Consider the following 23432-nt stretch of genomic DNA (forward strand, 5'->3'; position numbering starts at 1 on the left):
TAACCAATCCATTTTGTATTAGATTTAAAGCCTATACCACAAGATGTACTCCAGCACTGGCACTATCAATGAAGCCAGGAACCTTTTGGTGAATAAGTCATGGGCCCTAAGGGAAAAGTTACTACTACGAATCTGCTAAATGGATGTAATAATACAATAATTCTAGTGACTTATTGTTCTACTCAGATACTTCATCACCATTCAACCCTAGTCAGAGAAGTTTCTTCTTGCAATAGATGGCAGTAAATATAGATACACACAGCTGGTCAACACAAAGAACGGGAGATATTGGAGTGCCCAATCTCAAATGAGATGTTTGTCAAACCCCTGCCTACTAGCCTCAGGAATCTATGCAGAAGGGGCGGTGGAAAGTCTGTAAGAGCCAGAGGTGATGGATGGCTGTAAAAAAGTAGTGCTTTCCAGTCACAACAGGGCAGATGCACATATGAACCCAGCAAAGATGACTGCATGCACAAGTCTCAAATAAGCTTAGGCCAGACAAAATCTCAGCATGGAGGAGGGGAGGTGAACATGAAGTTCTACTCCTAACTGAGGATGCATTAGCATTTGATTCCTGCTGAGAGAGAGAAACTCAGTTTTCTCCAATGGGGTGATCCTGACATTGTGACCACACTCAGGGCTTATCCCACACCCAGAAGTAACTATATGTAGAGAGGCAGGAGAGGATCTGGAAGAAGTTGTGGGAAAGGATGAATAAGATCCAAATACTTTGTACAAAATTCTTAAATAATTAATGAAAATTTTTTAAGATTAGAAAATAAAAGGACCAGCAAAATTATTTAGTAATATACCTGTATAATATAAAAAGATATAAATTTACATAATGTTTGATGTGTGTGCATTTTGAATACACAAGTCATGTGAAATTATAAACCCTTCACTGAGCAATGAATCACTTAAGAAACTTTCTGTTTGACCTTTGTCACAGGGGAAAGTACTAGCCACTCAGGCCATAGCATTGGGGGAATTCTATTCCCCTAAACAATGGCTCTGTTGTTAGGCAGTTTTAACTAAATCCCTATCATCCTAATAAAACTTGAATTCAAAGGCCAGGGTGAAAACCTGTGAGCTCAGAGAGTTAGAATAGCAACTGGCTAACTTTCTCCCTTTGCTGGTGTCCCCAGAAGCTCTCTGCTTACACACTGCCCCAACTAAAAAACCCAAACTACAGTCTTGCCTGCTACTTCCTGTCAACTAGTTGGTAACTCCACCTCTCTGAGCCCATGCTAATTTTATTTAATTAATGCAAATGCAACACATCTTTACATAGTTAAATGTAGCATAAATAAGTGTAATGCCTTTGCCCAGTTAAACAAATATTCCAGAACAGAAACTCTTTGAGTTGTTCCAACATAGAGAGATATTAATTTTTAGATTATTACAAAACTTTTGTGACTTACATTGTAAAATCAGAATTTATCTGGAATCCAGAGGATTTCTGAAAGACAACATCATGCAGCTGCAACACTTGACTGAAACTAGGATTTAATGAGACTTGAGGGAGATTTGGGGATTACTTTAATCAAGTTTATCAGTAAAAAATACAATATTCTGAAAAAATGAAATAAATTTATTCTGAAAATTGTAAGTAGAGAATGCCTTTTCTTTTTTCCAACCACCCTGACCCGAGTAATCACACAGAAACTATATTAATTACAACACTGTTTGGCCAATGACTTGGGCATATTCCTAGCTAGCTCTTACATCTTAAATCAACCCACTTCTATTAATCTGTGTATCACCATGAGGCTGTGACTTACAGGTAAGGTTCTGACATCTTTCTCCTTTGGCAGCTACATGAAGTCTCCCTGACTCTGCCTACTCTCGCTATATATATCTTATCTGATTTTCCACCTGGCTTTACTCTGCTAAGGCATTGGCCAAAACAGCTTTATTCATCAATGAACAAAAGAAACACAAGGTCATCCTACATTAGAAAATTTTTTTTAAAAAAAGAAAAATGATGGGAGGGGATGAAGAAAACATTTATCTGAAAAAGAAATAGTTCTTAGTCTATTTTTACTTTTCTTTGCTTTGATTTTTGTTTAATTCTTTTGCTTATCTTATGTTTTCCTTGAATACGCATTTATGGTTGTTCTTTTTCTGCATCCAGTTCTAGTATTTCCCCAGTTACCTTTCATGTTTCTAACTCATGCACCTCCACACCTTATTCTTTTTCCCATTTCCTCATTGTTTTACTACTTAATTGTGAATACTTTCAGCGGTAAAATTCTAATAGCTGCATTTTTCAATTGCTATCCCAGGGCTGCTTTCTTTTAAGATCATATGATACAACTGAAGTATGCAAGTGTATTCTACTGCAGGGCAATACCAGGATGGAGGACTAATTACTATACTGTTAGTGAAATTGACTTCTCCCATGCATAGCAGTCATAAACATAAACTAAAATGATAGTAATTCACCAGGAAGACATATATTTTAAAAATTGTGATAAGGGTGATGTAATAGCTGAAATACACATCTATCTCAACAGACACACACACACACACACAAAATTGGAAATAAGCCACTGTGATACTGCATTACACTCATTTCCCCTCACTTCTAGAAAACAAAGATAATAAAATAGCTGAATTACCAGAAAAACGTTTTGGATTATTATTTTTAAAAATATTCAATGACCACATGGAGTAGTCAACTGAACAGATGAATTAAATAAATCAATCAATTCAGGACCTAGATAAGAAATTTGGTCAAGTTGCTGAAAAAGTCAGTAATTTAAAAGAGAAATTAAAAACATGAAGGAAAATTTCAGTAAAGCAAAGAAGCAAACAGAGATACTGTAAATGTAATGAGTGAATAAAAAACAAAGCAAATAAAAACATTGAAAAACCTTAGATACTAGAACAATCAAAAAATAAAGAATGACTTTTAAGGGTGACCAACAACATCAAGATACTAATACAAGAAGATGCATGTAAAAAAAAAAAGAGCAAAATTTCTAAGTACTCTGAGTTTCAATAAGCACACAAAGATAACCATCTGTGTCATGGAGACAACAGCTGCTATAAAGTCTAAAAGACAGACAGCTTATTTAATGAAAAGACAATTCCATCCATAAGACCACCAGAAAGAACAACTGTTATGTGAGGAAATGGTGGACAAAAGAGTACTTAGAAGAAACACATCCTATCCAACAAACGAAATCAGCAAACTCCAATATTACCAGGGGAAGAAGGAAAGTACTAACAAAAATCTAACAAATCAAAACAGCAAACAGAACTGTAAACATGTGACTCTTAATGATAGGTTTAAATACAAAGGACCTCACTTTGCCATTAAAGGGATATAAACTAGATAACTAGATTGCAAAATAAAATCCAATTGTCTGTCAAACATGTATCATTGCCAAAGACATCACAGACTAATAGTCAAAAGGAGGAAAGCAACAAATGAGAGAAAAAAAAACCTAACACTAGTTGTGGTAGCTTTTTAAATATCTGGTAAAGTAAAATTTAAACAAAATTTAGGCAGTTGAAAAAGCAAAGGTTGCTATAACAATAAAACAAAAATTCATAGAGAAAATATGACAATTGCAAATACGCTTTTGTCCAATCACTGAACTTCACATTTTATAAATTAATCTCTAATATTTATGAAATAACAGAGAAGGTCAGATACAGTAATAGTGGAGGACTGCAGCACCCTCTTCTCACCCTGAAATACACTGTTCAAACTGAAAATCAACAAAGAAATTTCAGAGTTAAACTTCATTATGGAACAACAGGGTGTAAAAGATAAAGAGAGAATATACCAATCAACGTATAGGAAATAATGCATTCTTCCAAGCAGCCCTTAATCTTTTTTGTAAAAACGATCACATGATAGGTTTAACAAAGACAATGGCATCAAAATAATTTTTTGTATCATATCAGGTAATAGTGGAATACTAGAATACAATAAGAAATCAACAGCAAGAGAAACCACAGAAAGTATAAAACACCTGAAAAATAAATTGTGAATTACTGAGGAAATACAAAAGGAAATTTAAAATTTCTTATATTTTAAAAGAAAATACTAGCAAAACTTCCATGAAGTTCAGGGATGTTGGTTAGACAAATTCAAAAGAAAATTTATATCTGTAAATGCATGCTGAGTGAGAAAGGATGGGGATGGATAAATAACCCAATGATAAACCCCAAAGTCATTGGAAAACAATAGCCATCCTTCCCTCATTGTGACTGTGTCTCTCCTGCAATTATGGACTATACTTTGAAATTCCTGTAGGTAGCAACTACTACTAATAAAACTAGAAGTTAATGAAATGGCAGCTAGAAGAAAACACACACAATGGATCAAACAAAGATCTGTTTTTTCAAAGGTAGACATGATTGGCAAACACCAACCTAAGCAACCAAAAGAAATAAAGAAGAGACCAAAATTAATGTAACTGGAATTGAAAAGGGCGATACAAAAACAGACTCCAGTGAAATCCAGATCATTGCTGGGGAATATATTGCAAACTTCTATTTTTAGAAACTGAATAAATTCCAACAAATATTATGTGCCAAATTAAATCAAGTTGATATATACAACTCACATTTCATATAAGCAATCATGAGATCAACAACATGCTTTTTTTCACAAAGAAAAGTTCAAGACTTCATGAATTCATTTCTGGATCCCACTAATCTTTTATGGAAGATATATTGCTAGCACTTGACATAGAACAGTGGAATAGAAAGCAATCAAATTTATTCTAGAAATGTAGTAATATCCAGATTGTCTTAGTTAGGTTTCTATTGCTGGAAGAGACACCATGGCCACAGGAACCCTTATAAGGAAAACATTTACTTGGGGCTGGCTTCCAGTTTCAGAGGTTTACTCCATTATCATCATGGTGGCATGCAGGAAGACATATTGCTGGAGAGATAGATGAGAGTACTATATCTTTCAGGCAACAGAAAGTCAACTGTGATTTCGGGAGTAACTTGGGCATAGGAAACCCCTCAGCCCACCCCCACAGTGACGCACTTCCTCCAAAGAAGGCACACCTCCTAATAGTGCAATTCCCTATGACTTTATGAAGGTCAAATGCATTCAAACTACCACACTGATACTCAAACCAGACTAGGTCACAACCCCAAAAGGTAACAGCAGAGCAATTTTCCTGATAAATATAAACAAAAAATGTGGTTAACCAAATTGAATAAGATCAAACATCAACCAAAGGATAAAAAGATCATAAACCATGACTAATTTTATTTCTACCCAGAGTTGTAAAATTGTTTCAACATCTGAAAATCAATTGGCATAAGAGTTGTAGTTTGAATGTAAAAGTCTCACATAGGTTTATTTCTCTGTATATGGTCCAGAGCCTGTGGCAATTCTTGGGGAAATTGTAGAGACTTTGTGAAGTGAAGTCTTACTGCAAGAATTGTAATTGAAGGTGGACTTTGAGACTTTATAGCCAGGTATCAATCCTTGTATGTTATCCGATTTCTGAACACGGATGCAAGGCGACTACTTAACCTCTTGGCTCATGTCTCCTGGTCCTGTTTGCCTGCTATCATGTCTTGTTGCTGTGATTACCTATGTATATCTGGAATTCTAAACTGAAATAATCTCTGTCCCCCTCAAGTAAATAAACTCTGTCTCCCTTAAAGTGTCTCTATTTTTTTAGTCTTTTAATTTTTGCTGACAGTTTGTGGATCTCACATCATATATTCTGATCCACCCATCTCCTTGTGTCTCCTTCCCTGCACCTCTGCCTTCCTCCCCTTCAACCTTGCCTCCAAACAAAACAAAATTTAAAAGAAAAACCAAAACCCAAACAAAACAAAGTAATAAGTAGGAGTTTATCCTTTAGTTCATTAATCTATAGTTGCTAGTGTTCACTGCTCTTGGTCCTTGGTCTAGTTCGAGGCCTCTGATCTGATACATCATTGATAACGGGCTCTCACTGGGGCTTCTCTTGGATAGCCTAATGCTGGCTTGTGCTGCTGTGAAGATCCCACAACTCTGTATCTGCAGGTTCATCCCCTCCACATGCTCTAACATGTGGATGAGGTAGATGTTAGGGTGGGACTGGGTGTTCTGGGCCTGGGTGGTAGCTGTGATGACCAGCTTGCCTGCTTTCCCTCATTGTCACTACCCAGATGAGCTCTCTGACTGTGCGTGTAGCCAGGATCAGGGCCAGTTCTTCTCTTCCCCTCAGTACCTTTTGTCATCATATTTTATCCTAGCAATAGAAAGATAATGTAACTAAGACTGTTACTTAAGGGTAGATTAGTATCTTCTTTTCATAGTGGGCATAGAAAATGCCTTTTACAAAGTTTCACCTCTCTTTTGATATAAATTTTAAAGTATCTAAACAAAGAAGAAGCACCTTTGTGTAATATGCCTGGTATTCAACAAACCTATATGCTGACATTAGTAAATGGGAGAACACCAAGAACACTTATTCTAATGTCCAGAATTTCTTTTTAAAAAAGTAATTTTAAGACTTAATCAAGGTCATATTCAAGTTTTTGGAATACTAAGAGGAAATAAAGACAAGAAAGGAATACAAATAGGAAAGGAAGGACTCAATCCCATTTTCAGATAAAGTGAGCCTCTATTTAAAAGACAATAAGGATTGTACCAGAAAACTCAGAACTGATGATCATTTTCAGCAAAGGAGCAGGGTGTAACATAAACACAAAAATCAGAAAACAATAGAAGAGTAACAAATTTCCAAAAAAAAAAGAACTGATAAAAAGTCATGTTCAAGGACTTCAGCAATAATAAAATGTTTATGAATAGATGTTTTAACAGAGATGAAGCACTGCAGTGAAAACTTTAAACACTTGAGAAAATGGGAAAGGAGCTAGATGATTGGAAGACATCCCATGCTCATGGATTGACAGAGTTAGTATTATGAAAGTGATCTACCGATCCAACATGATCCCTATCAAGCATTCAATCATAGTCTTCAAAACACTAGGAAAATAATCCGAAAATTCACATGGAAACACAAAATATGTCAGCTTGCTTAACAGTATTTAAGCAGAATGAACAAGACAGAGGTATTGAATTACCATATCTTTAATCACACTACAGAGGAATTGTGACGAAAGCAACATAGAACTGGACAAAATGAGACAGGCAGATTAATAGAATCTTATAGAGAACACCCCCAACAGTTATAAAAATTCATAGTTACAGCAACCTAGTATTTGACAAAAGCATCGTAAGCTTACATTGGGAAAAATATTTAATTAGCATGTCTTGCTAGAAAACAGAATATTCTCAGACAGTAGAATTAAATTAGATCAATTATCTCTCATCATGTGAAAAACTAAAGTCAAAATAGATCATAATACAATGAAAAGCATGAATCATAGAGAGTGTTGGAGGAAAGCATTCCAAGATAAAGGCACTAGCAAAATTTCCTGAAAAGGATTCCGATAGCATAATAAATAACTTCAAGAATTGACTAATGGGATTGTGTTGCACTCTAGTCAGAATGTCTACATCAGGAAAACAAAAGATAACTGCTGTCAAATATGTAAGGAAAGAGAAACACATACTCATTTCTAGTGAGGCTGTAAATTGGCACATCAACTATGGAAATCAGGGAAATCAGTAATGGAAGCTTCTCAAAACAAATGAAAAGTACTTAAAACCATCATTTTTACTACATTGCTATATCACTTATAAATATACACACATGCACGCACGTGAGCACGCGTGCGCACACACACACAGAGACAGACAGACAGACAGAGAGAGAGAGAGAGAGAGAGAGAGAGAGAGAGAGAGAACTAGGTTCTTCCATAGAAATATATCTATATATTCATATGGTTATTTGCTCCTTTCATAATATATCAGATCACTAAAACAAGTCTAGATGTCTATACACTGTTGAACAGATCAAGAAAATAAGATACATATATGCATACAATGTATTCTTTTTAAGCCATAATTAAAATCAAAATTGTGTAGCTGTAAGAAAATGGATAGAATTGGAAATCATTATGTTAAGTAAAATAAGAGGGACTGAGAAATGTAAATCCTTTATGTTGTCTTTCATGTGTAGAGCCTATAGTCTCGGTTGGGGTAGGAGTTCAGGGAGGAGATTAACAAGAGAGGAGTGGAGCTCAGAAGAGGGATGTTGGACAGGGCTAAGAATAAGAGAAATATTCTGAAATGACATGATATCAACTTATAAACTAATCTTTTAAACATGTAATTACTCAATTTTAATTTGTTATTCTTCATCACAGGAAGATTTCTCATAGATGGACACTCATGTCTACTGTCTCTGTTATGCACAAGACTATAATTCAAGCCCAACACACATGTCTAGCTTTAGCCCCATCTACTGCTGTCTCTTTGTATGACTTCAGATCTAACAAATGTCAAATAGTTTCTTAATTAGTAACCTTTTCATTTATAAGAAAATGTGGACAGCCCACAAAGAGTCTAGTATACCTACACAGTTCTTATAGTCTGTAGACTCACCGTATCCTAACTGAAAATATGCTTTGCAAAGATACCTTCCTTTGCCAGCTTAATTCTAGATAATCATCTCATTTGTAATTTAGCTGCTATCATTTTTCTATTTCTTCCTAGTTTGGTCAACACAAACTCTAGTGATTTGAATTGTTGTGAGGCTGTAATTAAAGGTCAAAAGCTAAAAACAGTATTATTTTGAGAAATATACTAACTGATAAACCAATGTGCCACCAAAATCCAGGTGGCATTAACAAAGACGGCATAGATAAAGGTGTTTAAGATCATAGAGCGGTTTGAAAATGAAGAGTTAACGGAGCAAGCAGATGTTCAATACTACATATCTTAGATGTAGCAGTTTGTCTAACACAGTTGCTAAGCACCCACAGTTGCAGAGCCCAACTGACAGGCTCAATTAGAAATGCTTGTTTGAGGAAGGTGGCGGCTCTGCACAGTTACTGCAGCCTTGAAGCAGAAGCAGATGCTGCAGATGAGGGAGTTTGGAGCTTTTTTTGTTTCCCTAGCTTGATTCTGATGAGCATAGGAAACTCTGAACTACATGAAATTGCAAAGTATTAGATAATTCTCAAATGTGGTCTGAGTTTTAACGCTGTAGATGTATATTCAAATGGCACTTGTCATAAGTATTGTGGTGGCTGTACAGGTTGAGGAGTTTCTTTCAAGCATAAACCATTAAAGGCAACTTGTCTTCAGGATAGTCTTGCTTCCTCGCACCAGAGCAAAGTGGAGCCAGAGTGTGAGAGTTCTCCAGTAAAATGTGTAATGGTGTAGTTTCTAGTTCTTTGAATTTAACATTAAAACACTTATCATTATAGCTACTGGGTGGGGGAAATCATCAGGATGTTGGAACTAGAACTCCTTTTAGATCTTGTACATATCACCTTTAATTTTAGTTACTTTGCCATTCCTGTCAACATATTCTGAAATACCTTAATAAATATTTCTGTAACAAGTTTTTAAAACAGTTAATGTGCACATTATTTTAAGTAAATATATAGTGCCAATATAGGATAAAGGATATTGATTATTAAGCAAGTACATTTATTAGTCATATTAAAATCTTTAAACATTGAAATGTTAGTGTTAAAAATTCTATACTTAGGTAGTAATGTATACAATCAAAATTTTTATCCAATTTTCACTTAGTTTCTATTGACAGTAATAATAGAGCACTAGAATTAAATAAACATAATCCCCTCTGTTTATCACCTACACAGATATGTTCAAGAAATAATATTTAGGTTTTAATTTTTAAAATTTTCTGTGTTTTTTCAGTATGTAACAAAACAAAAATTATTGATAAAAAGTAAGTCATGATTGAATAATGAATGTCTAATAGAATGTCTTTAGGTTTTCTTAAAATTCTTTTTTTTTGTCCTGATAATTCATTCACATTGGTTTCATAAATTATCAAAACTTATAAGATCCGCATATGGTTTTATGGAGTCAAAAATAGGCTACTAAACAAAATTTAAAATAACTAAATTTGAGAAAATAAGGAAGACATTTCTCGTCATTGTGCAGCATTTGATAGTAAACAAATAACCTTATTTCAGCTCTGCACTTAAGCAAAGGTGAAAGGTAAAGGCCCCAAATAGTTCCACCCACCAATAAAGTTTATGTGCCAGTGAAGCTGACTCTTCTCATCAGCCATCAGGACCCTGTGTCTTGGCATAAATTGTTCCTAGATAGTCATCACCAAGAGGGCCAGTCCTGCAAGAAGATATCCATGTACCCAGGATATCTGAATGAAGTTGATAATTATAGTCTCTCAAGAACCCTTTACAACCTGTGGATAGGGAGGAATTTTTATTCTCTTGGCCTCAGAATGGGCATGTCTTTCTGTGTGAATGGATCACCCCAGTTGTTTGCTGAATTCAGTGTCCCAAGCTTATCAAGAGTAGAATTTACTCTGGAAAAGTGGAAGGGATGAGTTGGAGACAGAATAAAGGACAACATCTAGACAAAACGCACAAGAGTGTGCAACTGTGAACTCAGATGATCCCATTTGAGTCCTATCTTTTTTTTCCTAATCAAAACATAACTTACTTGGACATGAATGGATTATAAATATGTCTGATTCTCCAATTCTATAATATTTACTTTATTTTCCAAATAGTAACAGCAGAACCATCAAGATAGAGTATTATAAAAGAGGTAGGACAGTTGACTAACAGGCCTAAAGCTTTGAATTCAATTCCAGAAACATAAAAAAAAACTCTAAAAAATTATGCAGCGATTTGCTTGACTGACAGAGAATAGAATTGAAACCCATTCTTTTCTCCTATTTCTCACATTAGTAGTTTTCTCGATTCATTTGGCAACAGTGTGTCACTATTTTAATATTAATGACAGTAAAAAGTAGACTTTGACATGCTTAATATATAATGTTAATTTGAATGGAATCCATAATGTAAATTTCCCTACAATACACTTCACTTTAATCTCAGTCTTCAAAAATGCTTTTAAGTGTGGTTGTGATTCATTTTATTTTGCCTGGCATACATATCCAGGAATTCTGTCTTTGTCTAGGCTTTGAAACAATGACTGTCAAGAGACATTATTCAAGGAAACAGGCTCCAGAAGCAAAGTAATCACTTTTTTTTAAATCCCACCTCCTTAAATCATGTTTTAGATAGTCTGATAAGAAGGTGAATTTACCTTGGCAAATTCAAATAAGGTTGTGTCAAAGTGTGTTTCCTATTTCCAGGTAAGATAAATGGAAGATCATAACACAGCTAAGATTCCATTTCTTTAGAAAATCACATGGTCCAAGAGAAGATGAAAGAAAACCAGTTACTGGTCATGGAAAACCTAAAGCCTGCCAGAAACTGGTTTTTAGAGTTTTGTTGCAACAAAGTGTAACAAGGGAGAGGCAGCTTGTTTGTCCCAGCTACCTGACTAGCTTACACCCAAAATAACCACATAGAAATTGTACTAATGTAAACACTGCCTGGCCCATTAGCTCTAACTTCTTATTGGCTAACTCTTACATCTTGATTTAGCTCATTTCTACTAATCTATGTATTACCACGTGGCTGTGGCCTACTGGAAAGATTCTAACTAGCATCCGTCTGAGGTGGAGGAGCCATGGCTTCTCTCTGACTCTGCTTTTGTCCTTCCAGAATTCACTTCTGTACCCCCCACCTACCTAAGTTCTGCCCTATCAACTAAGCAAATACAGTTTCATTGTTCATTAACCAATGAAAGCAACACACAAAACACCAACAAAGAACAAAACAGAAGCCTCTACCTCTGGCTTGTGTTGAGCCTAAATAAACATACCTTTGCCATGTGGAACTCAGGAGACATTTACATCTTCTAGGCAGTGATGAGGAGAATCTAATTTGTTTCCAAAGGAATCCAGACACGTTTGGAAAAGGTGATGCAGAAGGTGGAGCATGAGCTGTCTGTCAGAAACCTTCTCTGCACAGTCTCTCTCATGGTGACATGACCAGACCAGGAAGGACAATCTCCATGTTTGAGATTATCCAGGTTCTAAATAAGGAAAGTGACTTCATCATACTCCATGGAATGTGGCAAACCAAGGATTTCATTGGGTTATTTTGGAAATATCTGCCATGGAGATAGTTATTTTAAATTTGAGTCACAAACAACCAATACTCTTTTGTCCCAGTAGTTGCAAAAAGTTTGAGAGTTCCTGGAGGGCTTTTAAAAACAGGCAGATTTAGAATTTCTGAGGAGTTGTGCAGTTTTATTTCATTGTCTAGAAGAAACATGGTTGGGACTAAAATAGCAGTTAAATCTCGAAGACTGGTTTTAACAGAAATTTTATCTTGTTTCTATTCATGTTTGTTAAATTTCCTGTGAGATTTTTGGTTAACAATATGAGTATTTATTGTTTTAATGAATTATTGGAAAAATGAATACAAGGAAAGTTTGACTTTTTAATTAAAACAAGTACCTTGTCAAATTCGTTTCATTAAACATTCTTAAGTATTAAAACATCCTTAAATTCACAAAGTGATCTCTAGTTTTTGTAGGGTTTGGCTTTTATTTGGGTACTTATGGTCATATTAGTATTTTGCTTGTTTTAGGTTTTATTTTTTGTTTTGTATTTTGTTCTTATTTGGTATTTTGAGAGAAAGAGAGAGAGCAAGTACTTGGAAGGATGTAGTGGGGAGAGGGAATGAACGTGATCAGAATATTATTACATGAAAATGTTTAACAAAAATATATATTGCAAGAAACAAGGCCCTAAATTAATCTTTGTTTTATATAGGAATTGTTTGGAATTTAATGGTAGAGTCATTAAATAATCACAATTTTTGATACAAAAATGAATTCTAGTACCAAATATTGTTTCTTATAAAATGCAATGTCAATTGTGGAGACCTAGATGTTTGTGACAATTCTATTGTTAGCGATTATTGTCATTAAAATAATTAATCCATCAATCTGGTAAAACTAAATTTCCAAAACATGATTCTATTTAAGGAATACACCTCAAATAATATTCGATATTGCTCTAATACTAATGCTAGTAAATAACATATTACTAGAAAATCTTATATTAAAATGATTCAATGATTTCCAGCTGTCTTAGTTACACAGTTACTGTTCTACTGCTTTGAAGAGACACCACGACAAAGAAAACTTACAAAAGAAAGTATTTAATTGGGAACTTGTTTATAGATTCAGAGGCCTAGTCTGCTATCATCATGGCAGGGAGCATGATGTCACATGTGGTCTTGGAGCAGTACATGGGAGCTAGGCCCCGATAGGCAGGCAGAGAAAGAGACTCTGGGGTTGGTATGTGCTTTTGGAACTTCAAAGTCTACCCTCAGTGACACACTTTCTCTAACAAGGAAAGACTATTATCAGTTATTCTAAAGATCATTTTATGATATTTTCACGACAAATGTGCCTGACTTTAGCCCTCATCTAAGAATTTTGTAGGAGGCTAAATTGAAGTGTTTGGATTAAAGGATGTTTTAAGACAGTCTATTATTGACTGTGTCATGTGGCTATTAGTGATCAGTCTTATGCAGGTCTACAGTGAAAAAGAGCAAGCAGGACAAAGGGAAATATAAAATGTACAGTTTGAGAGCAAAATAAGAAAAAAAGCACCAGGAAATGTATCTTTGGAACCAAGTCTTGTGCTCAAGGAGATAAAATTATAAGAAAGGCCTGATTCAAAATAGAATAAAAGGGGCGGTACTCTTAGGGAAAGACCCCACCCAGATAAGCTTCCAACTAGTGAAAATTTATGTAAGGAAAACTTAAGGCTCAAAGGAAACCATCAACAATGGAAAGCCTATGCAAATGCGAGTCAAGATGAAACCCAGGTTCCAGTCCTAGCAAGCAGACAAAGTTGGCAGTTTGGCCATGTGGTTCTGAATTTAGAGACAAAGATACAGGAAAGGGGTTATAGAATCTCCCTGTATGGCTAAGGGGTTCCTGAGAGGAAGTTCCTGGATGGAGGATCAGAGAGGCCATTACATAAAGCTCTGAAGGTAAGGGCTGGTTTTGTATTAGAGACCCTAAGATGTTGGCGATGTCAGAGCAATGGGATGCATGCTAGAAACAGCTGTTAACAGGGTACGGAATGAGCCCAAAAAAGAGGTGTGTTGCAGTCAATAAAACTGAAAGGAATTGGAGATTTTATAATATAAATGCTGATGTAAAGTATGTGCCCACCTTCTTTTTCGGCTGCTGGATTCCGTTACTGTTTTCCCATTAGAGCAGAGGACTGTGATCTGTGAGTCTAAATAAATAACCCTTTATTGTACTCAATTCTGAGCTAGTGTGGGATTTCTTTTTAGTGTCTGTCTTCATCTGGTGCCCCCCATGAATCCCAACTCCACACCTACTAGGTGGACCAGTCAAAAAGACCCAAACAGTCCATGGCCTAAAAGGTCTCCCACCTCTGCCCGCAAGGCTTACTTTTACCTAATAAGATGTTCTTTTTTTCTTCTTTTTTTGTAAAACCCCAGCCTCAGCATAGCTAAATGCATGGGGACTTGGAAATTTCCCAAGCTCATGCACATTCCCCCCACCACTTCCCTGTTCCCTGCCACAGGCAGCAACTTGCACAGCTTCTGCTTTGCGCTCCCTGCTCATGAGTCCTAGGATCCTTGCTCTGTGTACAGAGTTAATTTGATTACTTTTGGGTTGTTAAACAAGCATATTTGTCAGCATTTGACCAGCACCAAAGGCAGAAGGCCATAGCTGCACAGGACTATCCCTGCCTCCACCAGTTGCACCAGTCACGACTCTGGGACCAAGATATCTGTTGCACAATAAAGATTATTACACCTAAAACAATTTATTGGATCTTATAACATAGGTAACTCTTTGATTAATTAATAAATCAATGAACTTAGAAGTTATATAATTGCAGAAATTAACATGAAAAATTTTAATATCCTTTTTGCTGTATTTTGTTTTAGCATACATCTTCATTTGGGTATTTTCCATCTTTTGTTGAAACCAAGTAGAATAAGCTTTTCATGCTAATGCACCATTATCAGATCACTGCTTCATCTGAGTTTATCAATAATAATATCTTACCCATTTTTCTGTGTTTCCTCTTTATTTTCCTCTTTACTTTCCACACATGCAAAGACCTGAAAGATATGTCTGGATAGACACTATTTCGTTCCTTTAACTAACCAGGAATAGCGAATTCTACTTATCCCTCAGAGCTACTCCCAAGAACTATTTGAATGAATGCAAATGTTAGAAAGATTATCTCCCCTTCAAGTTTGAGGAAGTGCTCCTATGCAGTTCTTGAATAAGTGACACAAACTCACTGACTTGGCAGTGGATATGATACTAGGCAGTCTACATCACCTTAAGGATAAAAGTAATAGAGTCATGAAGCTTACCAGAGGGACTGGGTAAGTTTAGATGTTCACATCATCTCCCTCATTATAACACATAACAATAATGTTCCTTCTTATGGTTTTCTGCTTCTGCTAAAAACACAGAATTTGTTTCTACTATGTTTTTTGAGAAATGTTTGTTTTGCCAACATACCTACTCTCATTTTTGAAAAAAGAGTAGTGTGCCAAATTGCAGCAATGTTTGAGGAGCAGGAGAGTATAAATAGCTAACGGTTGTGAAATGGTACTCACAGAATGGTACACATGCATAGAAATGGTCTGTCATCTCCCCATGAAAACGCTGCCATTCACTGTGCTGTGTCAATAATGAGCCAGATTCCCAGCTTCTATGCTGGTTTCATAATTAAAGGCATTTACAGATGATGGATCACATGAGGTCACAAGCCAAACACAAGCACATCTTTAAGTGTTCCTGTTAGACTGACCTCTGCATTTGAATAATTTATGTGGTCCTTGAGAGAACTCATTATGGAAATAAACTCTACTTCATGGATTTTACAAAACTTTCTGCACAGCATTTTGAGAGCAAGTGGTTGATACCTACAGAGCAAGCCGTATCTGGGAAGTTATGAATGCCAGTTTGGCTTCTAGATGTGAACCCTGTTAGAAGCAAAAAAACAACGGGTGGCATTCTTACAGGTGTCTGTGCAGCAGAATTATCCTTTACTCGTTATACTCTGCTGATCATAAACTAATGTATGTATTATTATTTCTTCAAATGAGTTTATAGGACAGTTCATATTGCACATGAAGTTGATAAGAGAGAGGTCATGTTTTTGTTGTTGTATGTTCTAAATCTCACTTTGTGATAGGTTCAAAGGAGAGCACCCACCGTTTCTCTATTGTGTTTAAATATTCATCTCAATTTAAGGTATATTAAAACAGAATAGATATAAAATTTATACTTTCTTTTTCTTGAGTATGGACGTTACTCTGTATAAGAGGATAATAACATTAATTAACAACATTTATCCATTAGATTCTAACAAAGTCTCTCTACAAGGTGTCTTTTACTAACCATCATCAAGTGGAAGGCAGTTTCCTATGGTCTTAGCAACATGGCTTCCACTGCAGTATCTGTGTAATAGAGTGATATGGTATCCATCTTGTCCATTCATCTTAACCTATTGTTCCCAACCCTTGATTGGATCAGTGTTTTGTAGCTGTAATTACTAGAAACAAAAGTTTTTTCTCTTGCCTTGTTTCAATACTTTAATTTTTGTAAGTAGAAAGTTTGACAACTCACATCAGTTTCTTATCAATGGTGGATAAGGTAAGAACAAAGCCTTGGGAGCCATCACTCATGTGAGGTGGAACACAGAGGAAGGCTGAGTTGAAGCAAACTTCCTGAGGAGTCATGAAAAACGGAATGCCAGTCCTGAGTATCAGAACAGCCCACACTCTTCGAAGAGCATTCAGAAGGGGATGTGGAAATTGTATAAATACGGAAGCACCATGATATTTGCAATGCTTCCCCTGACCTAGTCTTATTCTTAACTTAAAGTAATATGAATATTTAAAAGGCAAGAACAATGTGAAGAGGAATAAGAGTGGAGAAATGCATGTGGAGACCTTTGACAGGGGTCTGGGCCAAGTACAGTGCAATAGCAGAAATGTCCATCTGCATGCCTCCAGGGAGGTAGTTTCAAAGGTTTCCGGGAACTGGGAGGAGGTGACCTACAAAAGAGCCTCACCCTCCCTCATCTCCATTCACAATTGGCTGAAGGCATTCAGGGGCCATCCCTTGTGATACCTGGTCCTCAATGTAATGTGTATGAGACTCAGAGACCTTGGGGCATCAGTAGTCCAAAGTAAAGGCCACCACATGACTCAGGAACACTAAGTAGATTTATTTTCGGTAAGGATGAATTTGCTAGACTAGCGTGTGGGACAACAGTCAGCATCCTCAAGAAAACTGCAGTTTGTGATTCCAGTGCCTACAGAAGAGGACTTGGGAATCTAGGCATCTGGAATTTAGAGGAGGAAGTATTCAATGGTAGATTTGTTTAACCATGTCCAACAAACCTGTAATGCATGGACCTATATTTGCCTGCTCTGTGGCTAAAACTTTAGCATAGTTATCTCAAAATTTCCATTTCTGCTAGCCCAAGATTACCTTTCTTCTACATCCCTCACACCCCTAGATTTTTGTAAACATTATCTTAAATGAATTCAGAGTAAGAGAGAGGAAAAAAGAAGAGAGAAAAGGAGCCATTAGCTGAATGTGTTATAGATCAAATTGCAGTTTCTATTGAGTCATGCAGAGTTAAGCAACAGAATAATTAACTCAGCACAGTAATGATGTTGAAAGAAGTGAAGGTTTATTTAGTGGTAGAAAACTGACTTAACAGATGGCAGCTATCAATCCTGAAATCTCAACCTCCATTTTCCTTGTCTGGTTACAACTTAGTACCTCTATCTTGTTCACCAACTTTTTACCATAATCATTTTGTTGTACTCTGGTCCATTAGTTTTCACAACAGATCAAAATGAAGATGAGTTTGTATATTAGAAGTGTACTTTATTATGAATGGGTGTTGTATTTTGTGGAAGGTATTTTAGGAATACAAGGAACATATATAAACACAATAAAGGCAAAAAACAGCAAGCCAACACCAAACTACTGAAGAGAAACTCAAAGTGATTCCACTGCAATCAGGAACAAAACAACATTGTTCACTCTCTCTCTCTCTCTGTCTAATCAATAAAGTGCTTGAGTTTCTAGCTAGAGCAATAAGACAACAAAAAGAGTCCAAGGAAATACAAGGCAGAAAAGAAGTCAAACTCTCACTATTTGCTGATGATATGATAGTTTACATAAGTGACCCCAAAAATTCTACCAAGGAACTCCTACAACTCCTACAACCTTCAGTAACAGCAGGATACAAGATTAAATAAAAACAATCAGCAGCCCTCCTTTCTACAGATGATAAATAAGTCGAGAAAAAAATCCAAGAGACATCACCCTTCACAATAGTCACAAATAACATAAAATGTCTTAAAGTAACTCTAACCAAAGAAGTGGAAGTCCTCTATGACAAGAACTTTAAATCTTTGAAGAAAGAAATTAAAGCAGACGCCAGAAAATGGAAAGATTTCCCATACTATTGAGTAGTATTAACATTGTAAAATGGCAATCTTACCAAAAGCAATCTACAGATTCAATGCAATGCCCATCAAAATTCCAGCAAAATTCTTCACAGACTTCCAAAGAACAATATCCAACTTCATACGGAAAAGCAGAAAACCAAAGATAGCCAACACAATCCTGTGCAATAAAGGAACTTCTGGAGGCATCAATAATCCCTGATTTCAAACTCTACTACAGAGCTAGAGTACCAAAAACAGCTTGGAGTTGGTATTAAAACAGACTGGAGGACCAATGAAATTAAATCGAGGACCAGGATATCAATCCACACACTGACAAACACCTGATTTTTGAAAAAGAAACAAAAAATATAAAATAGAAAAAAAAGAAAGCATATTCAACAAATGGTGATGGCATAACTGGATATCAACATGTAGAACAATCAAAACTCAGGTACAAATGGATCAAAGACCTCAACATAAAACGAACCACACTGAACTTCATAGAACAGAGAGTGGGAAGTATACTTGAATGCATTGGAACAGAAGACCACTTCATAAATATAACCCCAATAGCATAGACACTGAGATCAACAATAAATAAAAAAGGACACCCTGAAAGTGTGAAGCTTCTGTAAAGCAAAGGACACAGTCAACAAGACACATTAGGAAAAGATCCTCACCAATCCCACATTGGACAGAGGGTTGATCTCCAAAATGTACAAAGAACTCAAGAAACTGGTCATCAAGAGAACAAATAATCCAATAAAAAATGGGGTATAGACTTAAACTGAGAACTCTCAACAGACAGATCTCAAATGTCTGAACTACACTTGAGGAAATGTTCAACATCCTTAGCCATCAGAGAAATACAAATGAGAACAACTGTGAGGTTCCATCTCTTACCCCTGTCAGAATTTCCAAGATCAAAACACTGATGACAGCTTTTGCTAGAAAGGATGTGGGGTAAAAGAAACACTCCTCCATTGTTGCTGTAAGTGCAAACTGGTACAGCTGCTTTGGAAATCAGAATGGTGATTTCTCAGAAAATTAGGAAACCACCTACCCCAAGAACTCAGTAATATTACTTTTGGATATATGGTGTGGGAAATCCTTCTGTACATGTGTTGTTTTTATTAGCTAATGAATAAAGCTGCTTCTGGCCAATTGCTTAACAGAGTAATGCCAGGCAAGAAATTCAAACAGAGATGTAGAGAGAGTAGGCAGAGTCAGCAAGAAACCATGTAACCCCTTTTATATATCTCATGTCTACTAGTTCAGATGTGGCAGAAGACAGTGAATCAAGAAAATGCTCCACAGACACAACTACAGGGTATTTTGATGGGAGAATTTTTAGATGGATTTTAGATTCAATGAAAAAAGAATTCTTTGGAAGAAACCAACCTAAAAATCATTGCGGATTTTGGTAAGTCAACAAGTGTTTTAAAAATCATAACTCATAAATAATGACTGATAAATGGGTTTGTTAAAACGATGACTATTTAATAGTAAGCATTAATGAAATAATTAAAGCCAAAGTAGAGCAAGAGGTATTTATTACATATAGAGCAGACAAGAAAACTGGAGCCAAAATATGTAAATAATTGCTAGTCACAACACAATGCAATGGAAAAGAGTCATAAAAGTAATAGAATTTCATAAGGAAAGGCATTTATATAACAAACAAAAAATAAATTTTATAACTTCTGCTTCACATTTTTACTAATAAAAATTAATATTGAGAACTGTATGTGTAACTTTCTGAGTTGCCTAAGGAAAATGTTCATTGTTAGAAGTGGTTGGAATAGTAATACAGGTAACAAAAGCTGATTAAGGTATTTCCTTTTGCCTAATTGGTCTCTACTCTTGAGAACTTTCTGAACAGATATAGTACCAAGCATGTACCAAAAGAACTCTATAATAATTAAAATAAAGCTTCCTGTTATCTTGTTATCTTAGCAGGTAGGGGAATGAAGAAAAAGAATTACAAGCCAACGGCCATCCTAGACTGTATATCAAGGCTATAGCTCACCAAAATAAGAAATCAACAAAATGTTCATAATTATTATTGATACTCCATCCCATGGGAAGCCCCAGGCCATTCCAGCTGTGAAAACAGGTAAGTTAACTTCAGATCTTCAGCTCTCCTTCCTCTCCTCTAAATCCAATCCCCAAGTAGCGCTCTCAGCTCTATAGTTGGCCATGTGTCTTCCATACTCTCTGCCCCCATCTCCAATGGATCACTAAGGTCTTCTTGTCCAAACTTCCTCTCCAGCCATCCTATTGTTCTACCCTTGAACTCCAGCAGGCATTCCCTGGGAACCTGTCAGTCAAACCTGTGAAAGAAGCAAGTAGGCCAGGAAAGCATGTAGGCAAGCCTCATAGCTTCACTGTCTATCACCCATATCCAGCCCACGAGTCTCATCACCACCTCCATAGTGGCCTTTCTACACTTTCTGCCCCTTTTCCCAGACTGCAAAGCAGATCATGGTGGACCATGAGTGTAGACCCCCTCAGCATGCTCCCCACAGCCCCATTCCTAAATGGTGGTTCATTTTAGCTATAAATATCAGCAACCACCAGGCAGGATCCCAGAAAAAATTTCTTACCAAGCAACAAACAGACACCACACCCTCCTATGCATGAGAGAGAACAGAAACCAAGGAACAAAAACCCACTCAACAAAGATAAGACCAGATGTCAGCACCTAGAATTACAAATTTCATAAACGCAGATGAAAATATGACAGCATAAAAGCCCAAGACTTACCGAAGGAATAACCTAAGGAATAAAGAGATGGAATGGAGAATTCGGGGCATTGAGACACAACCAAAGAAATGGATACTTAGGTCAAAGCAAATGTTCTTTTTAAAAAATAACCTGGTATCGTAATATTTCATCTGAATTTTAATAAATAAAGCTTGACTGAAGATCAGAGAGTAAAATAGTCATCTTGGTCATCCTTACAGACCAGGCAGTGGTGATACACACCTTTAAACCCAGTAGACACACAAGCTTGCCATAGAAAATGGGAGTTAGTGGTTCATGACTTTAGTCCTAGCCCTAGAGAGGAATATAAAACTGGAGGAGACATATTTCAGACACAATCTCACTCTGAGGATTCAGGAGGCAGGATTGCAATATTTGAGACTGAGGTAGAAGCAAGAGCCCGTGGATGGCTGTTTTGCTTTTCTAACTTTCAACTGAACCCCAATATCTGTCACTGTGTTTTTATTAACTGTGCTACAACCTGATGCAGAACAAACAAAAAATCTGTGCCACTATAAAAATACCAACTAAGAATAATAGGAATAGATAAAGAAGAAGAGTACAGGTCAAAATCACAGAAAAATATTTTCAGCAAAATCCTAGAGAAAATTCCTCAATGTCAAAATGGGCATGCCTTCGAAGATACAAGAAAAATACAAAACATTAAATAGAGTGTTCCAGAGGAAAAAATTCACCATTGTCACTCAGTAATCAAAACACTAGATGTACAAATAGAAGAAAGACTATTAAAAGCTGCAAAAAAAAAGAACAAGCAACGTATAAAATCAGATATATTAGAATAATAGCTGGCTTCTTAATGGAGACTCTAAAAGCCAGAATAGATGTTCTACAGACACTAAAAGATAATAGATGCCAGCCCGACTCCTATACCCAGAAACACTTCAAATAACAATAGATGCAAAAATAAGGCATTCCATGATAGAAAAACAAACATAAGTATTATTTATCTATGAAATCAGCCCTACAGAAGGCATCAAAAGGAAAGTGCCTACCTGAAAATGTCAATAACACCCATGCAAATTAAAAAAACTGTATCCTGAATCCTATCTGACCACTATTAAAGCTGAATATCATTAACAACAGAGAGACAGAAAGCTTACAAACTCATGGAAACTGAGCAACTCACGAATGAATAAAAACAGGTCAATATAGAAAGGAAAAAATCTAATATAACTGAATGATAATGAATACACAACATACCTAAACTTATGGAACACAATTAAGGTTATTCTAAATGGCAAGTTTATAACACTAAACACCTACATCAAAAAATTAAAGTGATCTCACATTGGTAATTTAACACCTGGAAACTCTAAAACAAAATGAAGAAATCAGAGCCAAAAGGAAGTGAGGGCAAGAAATTATCAAACTCAAGACTGAAATCAATAAAACAGAAACAAACAAACAACCCACCACAACAAAACAAACAATCCATGTATGAAGAGTTGGTTCTTTGAGAAAATAATTAAGCTCAAGAAACCTTTATCCAAATTAAATAAAAGGCAAAATGGGGAATATCTTAATTAACAATATTAGAAATGAACAGGGGGATATAACACCACCACCAATGAAATCTATAGAATCATAAAGATGTGTTTTAAGAAGCTATACTTCACCAAATTGGAAAAGAAAAACGAAATGGATAATTTCCTTGATACATACCACCTACCAAAATTAAATATAGACCAGAAGAGCAATTTAAACAGACCTGCAACTCCAAGTGAAATAAAAACAGTCATTAAAATTTTTCCGAACAAAAACTCTTGGGCCAGATGGTGTTTAGCACAGAATTCTATCAAACTTTCAAAGAAGAGTTAATGCTAATACTCATTAAATTATTCCACAAAGTAGAAACAGAAGGATCATTGCCCAATTCATTTTTATGAAGCAACATTTAATCAGATACCCAAAACATTAAGACCCAACAAAGAAAAAGAATTATGGATCATTTTACTTTATGAACTTGTGCAGAAATAAACAATAAAATACTTGCAAGCCAAATCTAAGGACACATTAAAAAGATCATCTACCGTGATCAAATAGGCTCCATCCCAGAGATCAATATATATGAATTGATAGGTGTAATCCACCATATAAGTTAACTGAAAGAACAATAAAGACATGATCTCATTAGGTACAGGACAGATCTATGACAAAATTCAACACACCTTCGTGGTAAAAGTCCT

The sequence above is a fragment of the Microtus pennsylvanicus genome, chromosome 12 (genome assembly GCF_037038515.1).
Source record: "Microtus pennsylvanicus isolate mMicPen1 chromosome 12, mMicPen1.hap1, whole genome shotgun sequence".
Taxonomy (NCBI): domain Eukaryota; kingdom Metazoa; phylum Chordata; class Mammalia; order Rodentia; family Cricetidae; genus Microtus; species Microtus pennsylvanicus.